This window comes from Cimex lectularius, unplaced genomic scaffold, assembly GCF_000648675.2.
Source record: "Cimex lectularius strain Harlan isolate CLEC.00 unplaced genomic scaffold, Clec_2.1 scaffold11, whole genome shotgun sequence".
Classification (NCBI taxonomy): Eukaryota; Metazoa; Arthropoda; class Insecta; order Hemiptera; family Cimicidae; genus Cimex; species Cimex lectularius.
In genome coordinates this window covers 1,304,887-1,325,161 of record NW_019392673.1, presented here as the reverse complement: position 1 = coordinate 1,325,161, position 20,275 = coordinate 1,304,887, and the positions used below count along the sequence as shown (strand labels likewise).

At 35.8% G+C, this 20,275-nt stretch overlaps 1 protein-coding gene and 3 non-coding genes across 5 annotated transcripts in view; 3 read left to right on the top strand and 1 right to left on the bottom strand.

Moving 5' to 3' along the window:
- LOC106669459 (muscarinic acetylcholine receptor M3) overlaps positions 1–20,275 on the top strand; it is a 350,439-nt gene that overhangs the window by 218,840 nt on the left and 111,324 nt on the right. The gene's annotated exons all lie outside the window — the stretch shown is intronic.
- Positions 7,785–7,883, top strand: Trnay-gua. The gene is made up of 2 exons: positions 7,785–7,821; positions 7,848–7,883. It is a non-coding gene; the product is annotated as a tRNA-Tyr (tRNA).
- On the top strand, positions 8,890–8,990 carry Trnay-gua. The gene is made up of 2 exons: positions 8,890–8,926; positions 8,955–8,990. It is a non-coding gene; the product is annotated as a tRNA-Tyr (tRNA).
- Trnay-gua lies at positions 19,679–19,777 on the bottom strand. The gene is made up of 2 exons: positions 19,741–19,777; positions 19,679–19,714 (listed from the first exon to the last, which is right to left on the bottom strand). It is a non-coding gene; the product is annotated as a tRNA-Tyr (tRNA).

Below are 20,275 nucleotides of genomic sequence, written 5' to 3'. Positions count from 1 at the left end.
TATTCAAAATTATCAATGAATTTTCGTGACTTTGTGGGGTCAAAAATGAAAGTACTTGATAAAACGAAGTTCTAGAAAGGATAATTTATTGCTTTATTTTCCTCCGATATCGTCTTGTTTACCCTAGCAGGACGCTTTTTCCGAACGACAAGAGAAAAAGCCCACACTTATTTTCCTAAGACTCAATTAAGGGAGGAGGATGTTTGAACCGCGCCGTGGTCAGAGAGGGTGTAAACAAGTGCCGAATGTTCCTGGCTATGATCTGAAGATGGAAAGTTACTGGGGCATTAAGGCTGTCAACGGCTGTAACGTTGTGACCGGGGGGTTGGTTGTTTTTCTCGGCTTGCCGACACGAGAACGGCATTAAGGGTGTTCCTCGTCTTTACATTTGGGAGTGCAATTCTACGAGTTAAGGATTTAGGTATGGGGGCTTTTGTAACCGGTAACCTCCGGAGTTTTAAATAAAACGTCAAGCATAAAAAAGCATTCTCTCAAACACACACACACACTCACTTACTCACTCACTCATTCACTCTATCTGTCTATCTATCTGTATATATATATATTACTATCTATCTCTTTTATCCTCTCACTCTTATTCTCTCTCTCTCTCTCGCTCTATCTCTCTCTCCCCTCTCTATCTCTTTCTCCCCTCTCCCTATCTCTNTCTCTCTCACTCTCTTTATTGCTCACTCTCTCTATCTCTCTATCCCTCTCTATATATCTATCTGTCTATCTATATCTATCTATCTATCTCTGCTTCCGTGAAGTTCCGAAATCTACACTAACCACGACTAACCGCATAGAAAACACTCATTGAACCTATTTAAATAGACTCGACCTGTGCGTCTCATCGAAATCCTCCAACAACCGCGAATCCTTCAATCCAAAGTCCGTCGCATACAAAACCCTACTTTTTTCGTCACCAACTTAACGATTTACAAAGACCTTGGCAACCTCGTCATGGAGATACTGAACAGATCACATTTCCACAATATCCATCCCAGCTACTTTCCGTCTAACCTACTAGCCCAAGCTCTTTCATAGACGTTCCACCCTTATGGGATCCACCTTGATGTCTAATATATTCGCTAACCTAGTCCAAACCAAATAGCAAAAGTTACAGTACTAGCTGGCTCCTCTCTACACCGGCCTGACAGATGTGTCAAAATATGTAAATCACAGTGACGTAACCTCAAGATTATCAGTTGAGATCACCTACGATTCTCTCTGGCGGACAGTAACAGAAAGAGAGGACCTAAGGTTTGATGCCATGCGAATGCGAAGGGACAGGCAGTCTCGCAGTTACGGGCAGAAGAGAAACAAGAAACATCTTGAGACAACATATATATTTGTACAACGTATACTTTTGTACAGATAGCAACGAATGAAATTATGTGAAAAAGAATGACAATCAATTTAACTGGTTGTATTTGAGTGAATCTCATGCAATTCGTCGGTAATGAAAAAGGCAAAAGGCTTCCGCTGGCAAATTAGAACCAGACGTGAGTCGGGTAATAGTCGTCGGCAGGGCAAAATAACAAGGCAAGTTTGATTTTACGGCCACGGATAGCATGCAACTTCTGCAGATATTCCTTTAACAGAGTTGAAAACTTTGGATCGGGTTTTTTTCCATTTTCGACCGAAGCTCCGTTTCGAGGCCGTAAACCCCGCCTTGTTATTTATTCCATCGCAATATGACTTTGTTGTATTTACTTTTGTTTGTTTTATGTAGAATTTATTTGGGGGAGGTATTTTTTAATATCGGCCCTCGTAAAACTCCATACCAAGCGTGTTTTTGTTTTAAGGTTGACAACATGCGCGTTTTTCAACCACGAAATACAAATACGTTAGGGGGGAAAATACGGTTAAAAATATTTGTACACGTAAGGATGTTATTTTGATCATTAGGACCATGCCGGGTTTTTTTATTTTATAAAAACAATGCTCCAACGATTTTTCCTCAGCACCCCCAAGGGAAGAAAATACTTTGGAGTCGCTTTTCCCTCACACTCCCTAAGCATTCATTTGAAAGTTTCCAAGAAAGTTATACCGAATAACGTAAGTTTAATGAGCCAACTAATTTTGAATGGAAAATCTGATAATAAGTTGAATTCCTTACCACTTCCTTCAGTCATCAGTACCGAAAAAATGATTATCTTCAAGTAATTATACCTAGGTAGGAAATCCGGCAAAATCGGTAAACAGTAAATATTGTTGATATACAACATAGAATTAAGGCCTGACAGGTAGAGTGCTATCTCGTATTTTTATATGACAGGGATGAAATCTTTTAAAAGACTGTTTTTACTCGCGGTTTGTACATACTCAAACTGTGAGTAAGAATTATCTTTTAAAAAGGGTAATTACGTTTATCAACATACACTTAAGTATAAAAATATTAAAAAAATTATGGCTTTATTTCATTAATATCTTGCATTGTACAAGATGTAGCGCACCTCCGAAGAAAGAGGTGGCGACCCCCCGCGGCGCTATTGGGGATACTTCCCTGTCTTCCCTTTGTCCTTTACAGACTCAGGGTTTTTTAAGTCCGTACCAGCCTATTACTAGGTTTACCGGACGCCCAGAAGTGCCGAAACGCCCCAGGAGTTTGGTGGCTTCCAGTGTTTCCACCTTCAACCACCCCCTGGAGAGGTAGATAATGGTACCTCTACCACCGGCTCCGGTTGGCCGGTACCCTCCAGCTGAGGTACAAGTTGTTTACAAACCATGACCACCAGAGTCCAACCTCAACTGAGGGCTACTTGGAGTCACCCCTTCCCGTGGTTCAGTATTATTTTTAAGGTGAGACTGATCGCCCACCTCGGGGTTGCTGTTTTCAGTTTTCACCCGTTACCCAAGGGGTGAGGATTCAGTAACCCAGGAGGTCTCCACCAAAGTGGAGGGGGGAATAGAAGGAAATAATGAAAGGAAAGGATAGGAATAGGAAGGTAAGGGGATTTGCCTCCATCATTGGTTAATCCTAGATGCCAGGGATGATAGGGCTTGTCTAGGCCCATAGGGAAGTTTCCCTAAGGGAAACGCTTTTGGGGATGTGCATGTACTGCCATCATCAACACTCCCGTGAACCCTGAGGTAGCAAAAACACACAAACGCCGTAATGACCCGCCAGCGCCCCTTCCACTATGGACCCGTCCACAAGGAAGCACGACAACCAATCGGCGGACGCTATAATTACTGTTCACTTTAAATATTTATATTATATCTTTTTATAAATTTAAATATCAATTTGTGAATCAACATGTTTCTTGAAGCTCTCATTGTTTCAAGGTTGAAGGGATTGTCAATAACTTTACATTCAAAAACCTCGACTAGGAAATTTTCTCTGATTTCCTAGTATTTCTGCTTATTCCATGACTAGTTTGGACAGAAAACCACGTTCTTGCTTTGTCGGCTTAGATCGAAATTTCTTTTAATAATTTCGCCAAGCAAATAGTCCGACTTCGAGTTGTTGCTAAAATGTTGTATCCTCTGTACACTTTTTCTGTCTGAATAATACAGAACTTGATGACTGTTAACACTAATAAATATTCAAGGGCTTTTACGATGGCAAATATTTTGGCAGTAAATGTGGATACTGCGTTAGGAAAGACATCAGTACAACCATTTTTCGGATCCAGAAGAGCACATCCTGCTTTACCCTTTAGCAGCGAACCATCAGTAAAAATATAGCAATGGTTTGGAAAGAGTTCTTCGATTTCTGATAGAACCATTTTGTTTGCTATATTGGGAGGAAACAAGGAATAATAAAAATAAAAGAAAAAAGCTATAATAAAAATTTTTCGGGCGTATAAAACTCTTGGGGTTGAATTCCTAACCTTTATAGATGACTATGGATGATGATAGTAAAAATCGAATCCGTTACAAAGTTACGTTTAAAACAATTTATACGTAACCTTAGAAACCTAAGTGAAAAGGTACAAGTAGTAAAATCATAAGATATCAGAAAAAATGTTAAACGTTAATGCTCAAAGGTCAACTTTGGACGCACTCATTAAAATAAGGAACAGCCATAATGCTTAGAAACAGCGCAAAATACGTAGGAATAAAGGTAGGCCCGTCATACCATGGCATCAAAATGCAACGCGGTGCCAAGGTGATCATAATTGCAAGATTGTGCATATTGAGCCCAAAAGCCTTTACTGCACTAAAAAAATACGTTTATGTACAAATAGGGAGGTGCAGCCAGGGAACAAAACCTAGGAAGTAAAGGCAAAAACTATACTGGAACAAAGTATATATCTTTACTAACGAACAATAGATTTCGGATTGCTTCCAAATTATTGCCGTCCTTCGATGTAAAATGGATACAAGACGAAATAAAGAGGAGAAGGACAATTGCCTAATCTGCAAGACATAGAAGAAACTAGAGCGGATGTTGTACGCCTCAAAACTGCGCTCCTAAAAAAAATAATAAAATAAATAAAAAGAAACAATAGGTAAGAAAATAGGAAACCAAGAAAAAGGAAGATTTATCCACGAATACGTCCCCAGCGTCTAAAGGTGGCCATTCACGATAGCTCCTAGCAGTCCAAACGGAGCGACGCCGTTCCAAAAACTACGTCAATGTACTGGCGTGCCCGGCTGTGCCGAATATTCGACCGGTCCAAACTCCATCGCGCCACTCCAAATATCTACGGCGCGACGACGGCATGGCGCGTTCGTGAATGGGAAAACCTGGCGTGGAGGGTGGGGATTTTGGCGCGCTGGCCTGGTCGTGAATGTTTTTTTGGCGCAGTCTCCGTCTTTCTGTCACTGAGCAAACATATCCGTCGTACATTCTCAAAAAGTCAAAAACGTTTATTCTTTGGTAATGACATCCAATCGAGATTTGATTGTTGAGGTGATTGAATTGTATGAATGTTTACCATGTTTATGAAAGTGGTAGACAATGATTATATTACTACGATACAAATAAAAGAAATTCGATCCTCAACCAGTTGGTCGACGTTTTCAAAAAAAAGGATACAAATGCAATGAGAGATGCGGTATTGATAACCCCCTAACAATGATCAGAAATCGTATTAGAGAACTTAAGTTCTTTGTAGTTCATCCCTGTAGCGAGAAATCGTAATGTGGTTGCCAACCTTTCATGTAGTGATGATTTCTCTCATGACTGTCTTTTGTTTTCTACTCAAGGGGGTAACAAGCTGGAGTAAATAATATATAAATAAGACGTTAATCTTTTTTATTGCAAGGCTTTGGTTAAAATGAAAAAATAGAGTCACGAGGGGATTCGAATCCACGACATTCGGCTAAATACGCCGCTGCGCTAACCTGACTTCGATAGTTCGATCCACTCGGGCAACAACTCCCCATCTCAACCTACAACCTTTCGAATTTTCTCTCTTTTTGCCATTTTTTGGTGTCGGAGAGGATCGAAGTCACGATAGCTCAAGTGGTAGAGCAGCGGCGTATTTATCCGAAGGCCATGGATTCAGATCCCGCTCGTGGCACTAGCTTTTTCATTTCAACCAAAACCTTACAAAAAAGATTAAATAATTGAAATAAGTAATTTCCTCAATAGAACACTACATATAATGAATAAATAAGACGTTTCATCCATCCTTAAATAGTTCCTCCAATCAGCGGGTTCAAGGGAAGGATCTTTTATCAAATTGATGTGGGTATTACGGCTTCTGTTCAGGAGCCACTTCTTACACCATTTCCTCTTCGATTTTTCCTTTTAATATATAAATAAACAGAACCTTAGCAAGAGAAGAAATCGTCATCCATTTTGAGAAGGTAATTCACTGGTTGACGTTCGGAGCGACCGGCTGTGGAGCGGTTGTGAATGCCCCCTCAAATTTCAGACACTCCAAATGGAGCTGTACGGCTTGGCGCGGTTCAATTTGGATCGATCGTGAATGGCCACCTTAAGCAAAAAGCAATATGGTCACCACGGATTTTCAAAATAACCCTGATCAATAGGCCATAAGCAAAAAAAAAAAAAAAAAAAAAAAAAAAAAAAAAAAAAAAAACTATTTTATATCAGATATTTTACACGTTATCGTTATTACATTTACATTCCTAATGAATGTTTGGAGTGGGCCATTTTCAGAATTTTGTGAAAAAACTCATTTATAATTTCTATATTTGAACCTAGGAAAGAACCTTCTGAATTCACTTGAACACATTTAGCACTGAACACCCATAGTTCTAATTCTATTTCAGAAGTTCTTAACATACAGAACGGAAGACAGCAAAATTGAACTTGGCTGTAGATTCAAATCCAATATAGACAAACTTCTATTCAAACGTTGATAGGCTCCGCCAGGAGAAGCATAATAATGTTCATTGTATGTAAAGGTCTAAGGTATAAAAATATACAGACACACACACCTATAAAAATACGTATATAGAAAGGAGATTAGAAGTTGTAAAGAGAGGTCTGGCAACTAATCTTCCGCCCTAATTTTTCAAACCGAAGGATATAAAAAAATCCGCCGGTAGATAAAAGCTACTTTTATAAACGGATTAAGGTGAAAATAAAACGAAGGCAATTCTTTGTAACACAGGGTGGAAGCTTTTAGCCCGGGCACCTTTCCAAAGGGTATAAAGTATGCCACTATAGGGGGAAAGGTTTAATCTAATAAACGAAACTGACAACGCGATTCCGCCTTCTGATAAGCATATCCCGGACAAGATTTTTACTTGGATACTGGGAGCACTCCAGGTGAACAAATTAAGAAGGGTCCTAATTCACAAAATAGCCGTGGCGAACAAATCCAACTGAAAAATTATTGCGTAAAATGATTTAAAGTACGTCAGAGCTAGAACAACATAGAGTACAATTACAATTAATTAAGGTTATTAGTTGAGATAAAAAAGTCAATGGCACGGGCGGGATTCGAACCCACGATCTTCGGTGAGATACGCCGCTGCTCTACCACTTGAGGTATCGTGACCTCGATCCACTCGGACATCAACTCCCTATCTAAACCCCACCTTTTGAGTTTTCCCTCCTTTTTGCCATTTTTCAAATGTCGTGCAATCTATTTGATTTTTCGGCGACAAATGAAATTGCCACGGGGAGCTTTAGGGAATTTTTTTTTAATTAAGAATTTTTACTTATTAAATTCACTAGTTTTCGAGGTCCACTTGGCCAATTAATATCTTTCAATTAATTAAGGTTTTTAGTTGAGATGAAGTTAGTGTCCGAGTGGATCGAGGTCACGAGAGCTCAAGTGTTAGAGCTGCGGCGTATCTAGCCGAAGATCGTGGGTTCGAATCCCGCCCGTGCCATTGTCTTTTTATCTCAACTAAAAACCTTAATTAATTGTAATATATTAATTGGTCAAGCCGACCACGCAATTAGTGAATTTATTGAGTACAATATTCAAATCCACATAAATGAACTATTTCGTATAGGCATGAAATTTTTTCCTAATTTATTGAGTTATCACACATAAAATCTCAATTTTACGTCAATTAGTACACCTACTTACAAAATGAAATATATTTTATTCATAGAATTGTTATAGATGTAAATTACTCAGAATGTATGATAGAATATAGCGATCTTTTTCTTTATTTATCCAGCTCGTAGATCCTGTACTATGACAAAGAAGAAGGGCACTAAAGAAAAAACTTCAAAAGTCAAGTAAATCTGTGGAAAAAAACGGCAAAACAAAAACTCATTAAAACTTCATGTATTACTTAAACATCTTAATATTTTCTTAACGTCATATAAAAATAGAGTGACCTAGTTGTTTCCTTGGCACCTTCGTTCCTTTTAAAAATAAAATCTACTTTCACCAACTCCTCTGGTAGCTCAGTTGGTAGAGCGGTGGACTGTAGTAGGTTGTTGCATAATCAGTGCAGATATCCATAGGCCGCTGGTTCAAATCCGGCCCGGAGGAAATGTTTTTTTTAACTTTTACTTAATAAACTGTTTTATGTTTGCATTATTTTATAAATTTATTATTGTTCTGTTTATATAATTAATTGGTACAACCAATAAGCGCTGATATTACATATTGCACCCTGGAAAATAATTCTTTATTCTATAATAATTAAAATATTGTTATAAAAATCCATATTAAAAAAAATTAGTTTCTTACAGTTGCTTAACATTTACAACTTCTTAATTAAAATTATTTTCAGCTTAAAAAAATTTGCACAGATAGTTGTCCAGTTAAAAGATTACTCAAAGTCCTGCAAATAAACTTTCTTTATTCATTTGAGAACATTCCAATGGGTGCCACTCCAAAAAAATATATTATTGTTATAAAAATAGTATTTTTATTTGTTTGATATGCTTCAGTTTAATAATTATGCTCGGAAGAAATTAAAAATTTCTGAAAAGCGTGAGATTCTGATCGATTTTTGCTCAAAACCTTCACAATTTACATCAATAACTTCGTTGATTGGTGAAATTGAAATTTTATCAATATAGTCATAATTTTTCGATCCACTAATACTTAATCCACAAACATTTAATTCAAATTATTCAACATTACAGGTGATTAATAAAAGTTTTTTTTTACATATTTATTCACTTAAGAGCGGATGTAAGTTCATACAGTTAAATCTTTTTTTCGAACATGCCATAACATTTCTGTGAAGGTTTTTCATACAATTAATAATAATACATCTATTTCTTTATTAATTGTATACGTTTAACGTTAATAATTTCCTTTAACACTAAATAAAAATAACTGATTCTGATAATTTTTAGGCTTTGATCAATTTATTCATCAATTCAGTTTTGTATTAAACTGAACAGTATAAAATATGAACAGATTTCATATTTTCTTTAGAACTCTTCATATCTTCGTACACATCATATGAAACTGCAGTTTAGTGAGCTAGTTTTACCCCGGGCACCTACGTTCTTTTTAAAAAAGAAAACGTCTTTCACCAACTCCTCTGGTAGCTCAGTTGGTAGAGCGGTGGACTGTAGTTGGTCGTTGCATAACGGAATGGCAGGTATCCATAGGCCGCTGGTTCAAATCCGGCCCGGAGGAAATATTTTTTATTCTTACTAAATAAATTTGTTTTGGTTTGGGTTATTGAAAAAATAATTTACGATAGTTATTCTGCGTCTATAATTTTAGTTAGACTAACGAGATCCGATTATACGTGTTGAAAGTTGGCAATGGAATTGAAAAAAAAATATTTAAAAAAAAATTATTAGGTTTCGTGGTCCGCTTGACCAAATAAATTCGTTTCAATTAAGTAAGGTTTTGGTTGAGATAAAACAGTGAGTGTCACAAGCGGGATTCGAACCCACGACCTTCGCCTAAATACGCCGCTGCTCTACCACTTGAGCTATCGTGACGTCGATCCACTCAGACACTAACTTCCCATCCGTGGCCATTTCATTTGTCGCCGAGAATCAAATAGATTATACGACATTTGAAAAATGGCAAAAAGGAAACAAAATTCAAAAGGTGGCGTTGAGATGGGAAGTTAGTGCCCGAGGGGATCGAGGTCACGATCTCTCAAGTGGTAGAGTAGCGGTGTCTTTATCCGAAGGTCGTGGGTTCGAATCCTGCTCGTGATACTAACATATTTATCTCAACTAAAAACATTATTTAATAATTATTTTTATTATTCCCCTTGATTTTATTTAAAAATTTGTTAAAAAGACTTTTCCCATGAGTTGTCCTTCAGGGAATGTCTGCATTCTCTTTGTATTTCCATTCCATGCACTTATCTATTACTGAACGTCTCGCCAATGGACTATTTAGTGGAATCGTTGTTTCCGCTTTTTCTTCTCTTCTTTTCAATACCTATTCCATCCTATCTGGATCCTTTTCTTCATCTCTCATGTTTATTTTAAAAGAGGGTGAGTAGGCCTCTCATTCGAAAAATCCCTTTTTCTTCAGTTTGTTTGACGATGGCGTGGCGTTAAAAATTATGAAAAAAAATGAAAAAGTTGTTTTTCTAAACTACATCATTCTTGACCGCTCCACGATTTCAACAAATTACAAAAAAACAGGTCACTATGAAACGTACATTATGTTTTATTACGTTCGCCGATATTACCTCCGATTGTTGATATTAACAACAAGGACACTTAATTTGATCTCTTTTACAATTGATTCCTGATTTTGAAATATGTTTGAATAGTAGCCTAAATAAACACGAGCAAAAACCAAGTGTGGCACATTTACTCGAATAGAGGTCTCCGGGTGGTCTGCAAGTGGCGAATATGAGCCATTTTATAGCCCGCCTATTTTCTCTGTTATAGCTTTCCTCCTAGCAGGGCGACAAGGGATGATCAATTTTTGATCAAGCCGACAAATATTTAACCTGAATCAACCCTAGCGTATCTTTTTTGTGTTCGTCGTAAACCGGTTGACGATTTTCTTGTGATTCCAAGTCCCCAATTTATGTGAGATGTGACGAATGCCACGGATGCGATAATCATAGGAGGCTTTTCCGAGCCATTAGAAACACATTAGCAGTTTTGTCGTTAGCTTTTCGAAGCGATCACGTCCTTATCTTTATATTCTGAGTCTCGAGGGGCTTGGAGTTCGTATTCCACCTTTATCGTGCCCCGGTCAGGCCTTTAAAAAGACGTTGTGGCGAATCGGAAAACGATGCTGCTCGTCCAGGACGAAGCGATGAATGAATATTTTAAAAACCAGTCTATTATCAATTTTTTTCTGGTAACGAAACGAGGTGATCAAACTATTATCAGAAACTAAAATATTCGTTGAATAGATGATGGATTGGCAGTAGAGAATTAATGACGGCATATCAAATTTATAACTGCATAATGACGTTTTGTTTTATCCACGGTTTTTTATTTTCTTACGAAAGCTTTAAACCAACATTCCACCCTTCCTCAGACTTTTGACCGTTATTGCTGCAATTTTTACCTTTGGTATGGTATGGTATGGTAGAAAGGATACTTGGAAGAGGTGTTAGCGCTCCCCAGGCAATGCAGCCTTTTGACTTATTGTACCTTCCTAGTTCCTTAGTTCAGTGCAATAGACTCAATCCTTCTCCTATTTTCAGGACTGTCGCTGCTGCAATTTGCTTCCATAAGTTTTTTCCATATGTTAGGTTAAATCTCCGTTGAGCTGTTGTTTCACATTCGAAGATGATATGGGTAGCTGTTTCCTCCTCCTCATTACATAATCTGCAAATCTACTACTCATGTTGTGTAGATGTTTTCTCAGATGCCAGTGACCGGTTAGTAGTCCTACCACTCCTCTGAGTTTGGCCCTCTCCAATTGCAGCAATGTTTTTGCCAGTCTTGTTGAGTGTTGTTTCACCATAAGTTTACTATGTCTAGCACTGCTAGAGTTTATCCACTTCTCCACTCCAGAATAAGCGATAAGATAAAACTGAACATTGCCAACTTATGTACCAGTACCCTTAAAAGTATTTTCTATATTTGTTTTTGTTATCCCAAGTATAGGTTCGGGGCCAATGAACGGTCTTGCAGATCCTCCTCTGGCCAGTCTGTCTGCTTTCTCGTTACCCAAAATTCCCCTGTGCCCTGGCAACCAAAATATCTCCAGGTAGTTGTGTTTTCTCAGGTTTTGGAGATTTTGGATGCATTCACTGACTAATTTTGATGTGATTCTTTTACATGCTAATGCTTTAGTGGCTGCTTGGCTATCTGATCTTATGAGGATATTTTTGCCAGTGTAACCTCTTTTAAGATTTTCCTGGGCACAAGCATTGACGGCATGTATTTCTGCTTGAAAAACCGAAGTGTACTTACTTCCCTAATGAGTTTGATTCCTCATGTTTTTGGCTTGTACAGGAAACGCCTGATCCGGTTCCTTCGTTTGTTTGGAGCTATCTGTATACCATATCACTGTATCTGATGCTCTGCTGTGATCTTCCTCTCCTAGACCGTTGAGACTTTGTAGGAAGTTGTGAAGAATGTTTTCGGGATCATATAGTCAGTCGCCATTTCTAATAATGGGTGTCTGATTTTGTTGATTATGGTTGTATGCCCGAATTGTTTTTTAGTTTCTTTCCAATTTAATTGTTTCTGGAGCTTAAGTGAGCTTTTCCTAGCCTCTCCTTGTATAAATATTTCCAATGGAGGTAGGTTTAGCAGAGTTTCTAATGCATTTGTAGGGGTTGTTCTCATTGCCCCTGTGATGTATAGGATGGCTAGTCTTTGTATGCCGCCTAATGTTTGGGTAGCTATTTTCTGTTGAGCTTTATTCCACCAGATTAGTAATCCATAGGTTATTCTGGGTCTTATTACTGCCGTGTATAGCCAATAGACCATTTTCGGTTTTAATCCCCACTATTTGCGTAGGGTTCTTCTTGTGGTCATTAGCGATATTTTACTTTTTGCTATAGTACGTTTCAGGTTAATTTCTTATCAAAGATTATTCCTAGGTACTTAAACTCATTTTTTAGTTGCAGCATTTCGTTATATAGAAACGAAAGCCTTGTATTTTTATATTTCTTTTCTTGGTGAAAGCAATTAAGGTTGTTTTTTAGGGGTTTCCTTTAAATCCCCGTTTTGGGCTCGGTTGTTCCACCAGGTTTAGTGCTCTTTGGGTGACCTCTTTTAATGTTGAATCGAATTTTCCCCTGACTCGTATGAAAATGTCATCTGCATAGCGTTGGGTGTAAATTCCGCTTTCATTTAGTTTGCATATGAGGTCGTCCACTACCACATTCCACATCAGAGGCGAGAGTATTACTCCTTGCGGACATCCTTTCCCCACTGCTGCTTCTACTTTCAGGGATGGATTGGCAGTAGAAAATAAATGCCGGCATATCCAAATTGATAACTGCATAATGAAATTTTGGTTCTTTATCCACTGGTTTTTATTTTCTTACGGATGCTTTCGAACCAACATTCCACCGTTCCTCAGACTTTTGACCATTATTGCTGCAATAACCTTTACCAACAAGAGTCAGGGAAAGGAATTGCTCCAATAACAGTTTCATTTTAACCTAAGTAGGTTACATCTTAGTTGAGCTTCATAATTCAAAGATAACATGAATGCCAGTTTCATTCTCAAATTCACATCACCTGTAAATTCATTGTTAAATGAACATTTCATTTAAGTATTATCTCAGATTCAAGTATTCCGTACAAATCCTAACACACATCTATCAATGGGCTTATTAGTTTTGACGAATGTCCTTTAACCACAAGTTTGCTGTCTCTTGCACCTCTAGAGTTTGTCCACTTCTTATGTCGGTTATGGACCCAGTCTTAAAGAGAAGATTTCGTAAATCTCGTTATCCTAAATTTTGTTTCTGAACCTGCTTTGTCTGCTTGCTAATTATCCAAAATTCTCTGGTGAATGGTTCCTATGTCATTAGATCATAATGTTTTGACTGTTTTTTGATTTGACTAGTTTAGATATGATATATTTACAAGCTAAAGCTTTTAGGGCTGATTGGCAATCTCATCTTAGATAGTTTCATTTGTCATTTTAACATTTTTATGGCGAAATCGCGTTTTCATTTTCACCCGGCCTATAAGCAGGTTGGGGTAAGGTGGTGATTCTTTCTTTCTGTTTTCGTTTTCCTTGTGGCTGTACAAGAGCTTTGCCTTGCTTTGCTAAATTATTGGTTTATTTTTTGATCAATATACTCTATTTTTCCGTTAAAAGTAAATATAAGGCTAGCTTAATTAAGGCTTTCCCTAAAAGCTCAGGGCCATTTGTTTTTGTGGTTACAGCTAATTAGTTTAATGACTAATTTAATAATAGCAATGGTGTAGGGTGGAATTTTTCAGTCAGAAAAGAACCAGTTGTTGTTTTTATTCTTTGCGTACACTACGTTTCGGACGGTTTCTTTTTCAATTGTCTGAAAATTTGATTTTTTCGTTAATATAATGACACGTAAAATAATAATACAATAATACATCAATTGTAATAGATCGTTTTTACTTTTGTATTTGTAGGACAATAATTCCAAAATAGATCGTATACCAAACCTGTAACAAGATATAGAGAAAATCTTTTTAAAAAAATTGTAAAACATGTACCAACCAAAAGTATCTAGTTCTTTTTTGGCTGACCCACCCACAGTAAGTACCGCCATCTACTGGGCATAGAATTGTGATAAAATGTTTTAGTGTTTTTATGTTTTGTTTTTTAATGGCCTTGTATGTAATTTTCGATATTAACTTGGAGGCAGTTTTTTTCTTAGTTTTGTATCATATTTATTGTATATTATATTAATTGTAATATATAATATAATAGATATTTTGTCACCTTTTTATATATATTGTATAATTAACAAAAATTATTATATTATATTAATCACCATTTGACAATAGTTCCATACCAATAAAAAATAACAATTAATAAATAAATCACTAATAATTCGCCAGCATATGGTTACCATTACAGACCATTTGGTAACGTGAGTTTAGTTAGGTACAAATACGAATAAATAAATATAAATATATATAAAAATATAAAATGGTTGCAAACAACCATTCGCTTACAAATAAGTACTGAATAAATTAATACAAAATCACGATGAAACGAGCGTCGATTTCCTGGGGGTCTGTCATTTCATGGCGATGTAACATGTTTAATATTGGAGTAGTAGGATTAAAAGTATGTTTCTTAATGGCCTGTTGATTCATAATTTGTTGAAGTCGTGGAGAACGGTCAAGAATGAGGTAGTTTGGAAAAACGTGTTTAGTGGCTATAACTTGATGATTATTTGGAGGTCGTGAGATGCGGTCTGGTGTGACGTAGGTTTCAGAAAACATTTTCTTTATCGGGCCAACGTTTCGAACTTTATTGAGATCATCTTTAGGGCTCAAAGTGTATGTTTTCCGTGTAGATTTGTCATTTTTGTCTGTCGTGTGCACTAATTTTAGAAACACATTTAGAAAAACACTTTTCTCATTTTTTTGTCGACGTTTCGGCCTTTATTCATACATTACAAAATTTATGCTTACATTACAAAACATATGTCGGCTGGAAAAAGATATATATATACACTTTAAATTGTATTTCATCCAATCACCATATGTTTTGTAATTTACCCAAGAAGACCCGAATAAAGTATAAAGAATGAAAAAGGTCTTTTTCTAAACTACCTCACGACTTCAATAATTTTTAAAAAAATTTGAAAATTGTGGGGAATACATAGCGGAAATAGTCAGCTAGTAGCGGGAGTTTATTCTTAAGCCAATCCTTATCTGTAAAATGCTTTTAGGTTTAACCACTAAGTTTTGTAAAAACTGGACTGTCTTTCGCATTGATTAAACAGTTCTTTGCTAGTTTTTTCAAGCATAATAATAAACTGATCATTAGGTCAGAAATAACATTTTGCTTATTCTACGTTAGTTTACAAAACCAATTTTTTATTTCCAATAATATATTATATTTCCATAGTGGAAAGGACTGAAATTAAGTTTTAGAAGTTTTTGTTTGTTATCACTATTTCCTCTAGTTATTTGCAATATTTGTAACAAAAAGTGTTCACGCTCAGCTTGTTTTAAAAGTTTCTATATCAACAACGAATATTTTATTTATTTATTTCTAAATACTTTGTGCTAAATATTGAGTCTAAACATTGGTAAAATGCATGCCCAGGTTATTTATGTTATTTTTCTATTATCCGTTGGGGACGACTTGGGTTCAATATCATGCCGACTATAACTTCCACCCGGGTCTCGGAAAGCCCACGATGTATCTAGACGGTGAGATTACAACTTGTAACAAACAGTTCCGCTTTGTCCTACAACTAAGTCAAGTATAAAGGAATTTCCGGAATTAATATTCAGATATTTCTATTGTTTAAACGCTATAAGAAGAAGCCGAGGTGTCATCGCGTTTAACCGAATTTGACTGAATAGTTCATCTCTAATTCATATTCTATTTTTTCCGGGTTCAAATCCAGCGGCCCTGCATACAAATCCGACACACTTACGAATGGGCTTCTTTTTTCTTTTTTTCAAAAATACCGGAGCTCTGAGGGACTGTTGCGAACTCTCGTTAAAAATAAATGAATAAATACTGGTAGAGCAGGATAACTAAAATTGTAACTATACAAAATAATCACAGCATAGCTAAAATTATTAATTACTAATTATTATTATAAGTTCTTTGTATTTTGAGAATCTGTTCGCACATACCATAGGTGCACGTACTCTTTTATAAATATGTAAAGGTGAGAGATCATGTGATTGAAAGGTGATTTTCATCGTGGGGCAAGAGTCTGCTTGCATACACATACCACAGGTACACTTACCTTTACATAAATATGTAATTATGCAATTACATAAATATGCATGGGTGGTTGATCATGTACTATTTCCATAGTGGGGAAAGCATGTATTCCTCTCATTTCAGGCGCTTTTAATTTAAAAAATGTCTATTTAAAAATATCCAGTGGAAAAGGCTGTGATGTGGTATCAGAGTTATAAGTGGGGAATTTTAATAATTTAGTGTGTGTGTGTGTGTGTGTGTGTGTGTGGTGTTTAGTGACCGTTAGTCAATTCGGAGATCATGAGATGCGGTCTGGTGTGACGCAGGTTTTAGAAAAACATTTTCTTTATCATGCCAACGTTTCGACCTTTATTGAGATCATCTTCAGGGCCTGGGATTTATAAACATTATTTAAATTTTACAAATACATGAACGATGTGAAAAAATGAATTGATGCAATGTTAGAAATTTTAGATTAAAAAAATGAATAGTATTGTATAAAAACATTTCATTTATTTCTCTATTTATTTATTTTAATCAATTTCTAGCATTGTATAAATTCATTTTTTCACATCCTACATGTATTTGTAAAACTTGAACATTGTTTATAAATCCCAGGCCCTGAAGATGATCTCAATAAAGGTCGAAACGTTGGCATGATAAAGAAAATGTTTTTCTAAAACCTGCGTCACACCAGACCGCATCTCACGATCTCCGAATAATTTAGAAACACGCTTTTCTTTTCGAGGCAATAATTCACACTTTTCTAATTGAAAAGGAGTCTTTTCAAAACATCGCACCATTCCAAGGAAATGACAGTGGTGTGATGTCAGGGTTATAAGCAGGGAGAAGCAATAGTTGGGGCAAGAGTCTACTGGTATATACCACAGGTACACTTACCCTTTTTACACGTACACTTACCCTTACATAAATATGTAATTATGCAATTACATAAATATATATGGGTGGTGGATCATGTACTATTTCCATAGTGGGGCAAGCATGTATTGTACAAAATAAAAACAACCGTTCTTTCCTCTAATTTCACGCGCTTTTAATTTAGAAAATGTCTATTTAAAAATATCCAGTGGAAAAGGCTGTGATGTAGTATCAGAGTTATAAGTGGAGAGAGGCACGTTAACAACATAATAATTGTGTGTGTGTGTGTGTGTGTGTGTGTGTGTGGTATTTAGTGACCGTTAGTCAGTGATTATTCGGAGATCGTGAGATGAGGTCTGGTGTGAAGTAGGTTTAGAAAAACATTTTCTTTATCGTGCCGACGTTTCGACCTTGATTGAGATCATCTTCAGGGCCTGGGATTTATAAACATTTTTAAATTATACAAATACATGCAAGATGTGAATATGAATTTATACAATGATGTACACAAAATAGAAATTTTAGGTTTAATCAAAGTATTTGCACTCACTCAAAGTGTTTGTTTTCTGTGTAGATGTGTTGTGTGTCGTGTTGAGAGTATTTGTGTGTGTGTGTGTGTATGTGTGAGAGAGAGAGAGGGGGAGAGAGAGAGATTAATGTGTTTTTTTTAAATATATGCTTGATTTTGAATGAGTGGGAAGGAAGTGGGGATAGAATTCATATTTCTATGAGGAGTCGGCCTCTTTGAGGCGAAAAGGACGGTCAATGGAAAAAAGGGTAATCGTTTGTCATTCGGGCCTAATTAGCCTTTCAGGGTTATCAGGGAAAGGAGAAATAAATTGTTGGGGATTTAGACAGTGTAGAATTAGTTGATGTGTGGAGTTTAATGATTGTTTTATATGTTTTATTGTATGTTTTGTGTGTTTGTTTTCTATGTAAATGTGTCATTACTGTGTATCGTGTGAACTCTGAAGATGATCTTAATAAATACCGAAACATTGGCCCGATAAAGAAAATGTTTTTCTAAACCTACGTCACACCAGACCCCATCTCCAAATAATCATTATATCTACAGTGTTATTTGATAGTAAAACGCTTAGAGAGATGGAGAGTCGTAGAGATGCTTAGAGAAGAATAACTGTCTGGATTACTTGTTTCTTTAGGGCAATAAGATTGTAAAATTTTTAGATTAATAAATAACAAGCGTTTGTTTTATTTTTGTAATGTATTTTTGTACCATTTTGTTGTCTCTAGTTTTGTTTATTTTTTTACGACCTAAATCCAGCGTCACGTGAACAGCCGTCAATACTTCAGAATCTTATCCCACAAGTAAAATTGGGTTATAAAGTCCCTATTGTCCACATTGTAATTCTCATATTCGAAATATTTCACTTTTCAGGTGACTTCACCCTTTCACAAATTTATTCCCTTGTATCTCATAAAATCCTGCTACAAATGTTATTACACTTCGGTTATTTAGAGATCGTGAGATGCGGTCTGGTGTTTTGTGAATTAAAAAAACACATTTTCTTTATCGTGCCAACGTTTCGATCTTTGTTGAGATCATCTTCAGGGCTCATGGTGTGTGTTTTCATTGTCATTGTTGTGTGTCGTGGTGAGAATGTTCACACCAGACCGCATCACACGATCTCTAAATAATCATTAACTAACGGCATATATTTGGTTACACTATTGAAAAAATAAGTAATTTCGCCAAAAATTGGACTGGACTCTTTTTACTCCATTTATTTATATCTACAACTATATTATGTATTACATACAATCAGCAGAACGGTAAACAATTTTACAAATATTTAAAGCTCACAAGTTTATTTATAAAAACTGAATTGATGAATAAATTGATCAAAGCTTAAAAATTATCAGAATCAGTTATTTTTATTTAGTGTTAAAGGAAATTATTAACGGTAAACGTATACGATTAATAAAGAAATAGATGTTTTATTATTAATTTTATGAAAAACCTTTACAGAAATATTATGGCATGTTCGAAAAAAATGTTTAACTTCATGAACTTACATCCGCTCGTAAGTGACTAAATAGGTAAAAAAAACTTTTATTAATCACCTGTAATGTTGAATAATTTGAATTAAATGTTTGTGGATTAAGTATTAGTGGATCGAAAAATTATGACTATATTGATGAAATTTCAATTTCACCAATCAACGAAGTTATTGATGTAAATTGTGAAGGTTTTTGAACAAACATCGATCAGAATCTCACACTTTTCAGAAATTTTTAATTACTCCCGAACATTATTAAACTGAAGCATATCAAACAAATAAAAATACTATTTTTATTATGATAAGAGAACTGGAATGTTCTCAAATCTATAAAGAAAGTTTATTTTTAGTAATCTTTTAACTGGACAACTATCTGTGCAAATTTTTTTGAGCTGAAAAATAATTGGAATTAAGAAGTTGTAAATGTTAAGCGACTCTAAGAAACTTTTTTTTTTTTATATATGGATTTTTATAACAATTTTTTTATTATTACAGAATGACGAATTATTTTCCAGGGTGCAATATGTATTATCAGCGCTTATTGGTTGAACCAATTAATTATATAAACAGAACAATAATAAATTTATAAAATAATGCAAACATAAAACAGTTTATTAAGTAAAAGTTAAAAAAAATATTTCCTCCGGGCCGGATTTGAACCAGCGGCCTATGGATATCTGCACTGATTATGCAACAACCTACTACAGTCCACCGCTCTACCAACTGAGCTACCAGAGGAGTTGGTGAAAGTCCTGTTCTGTTGTAAAATGACTGGAGGTACGGTGGAAAGAACTAGGTCACGTGATGTTCTAGTAAAAAAATTTGTCTTGCTAGTTTTAAAAATTTACATAGAATTTAAATATTTTTTATCAATATTTATTTGGAAGATTTAAAAGCAATTATTGAATTAATGTTTGGTGTTTAGTGACCGTTAGTCAATGATTAGTCTGAGATCGTGAGATGCGGTCTGGTGTGATGTGAATTATAAAACACATTTTCTTTATCGTGCAACGTTTCGATCTTTATTGAGATCATCTTCAGGGCTCAAAGTGTGTGTTTTCTGTGTAGATGTGTCATTGTTGTGTGTCGTGATGAGGATGTTCACACCAGACCGCATCACACGATCTCTAAATAATCATTAACTAACGGCCACTTAAGACCCCACATTTGGTTACACTATTGAAAAAAAATCAACCATTAAATGCTATGAGATTCATTTTTTTTATTGTAATCTTA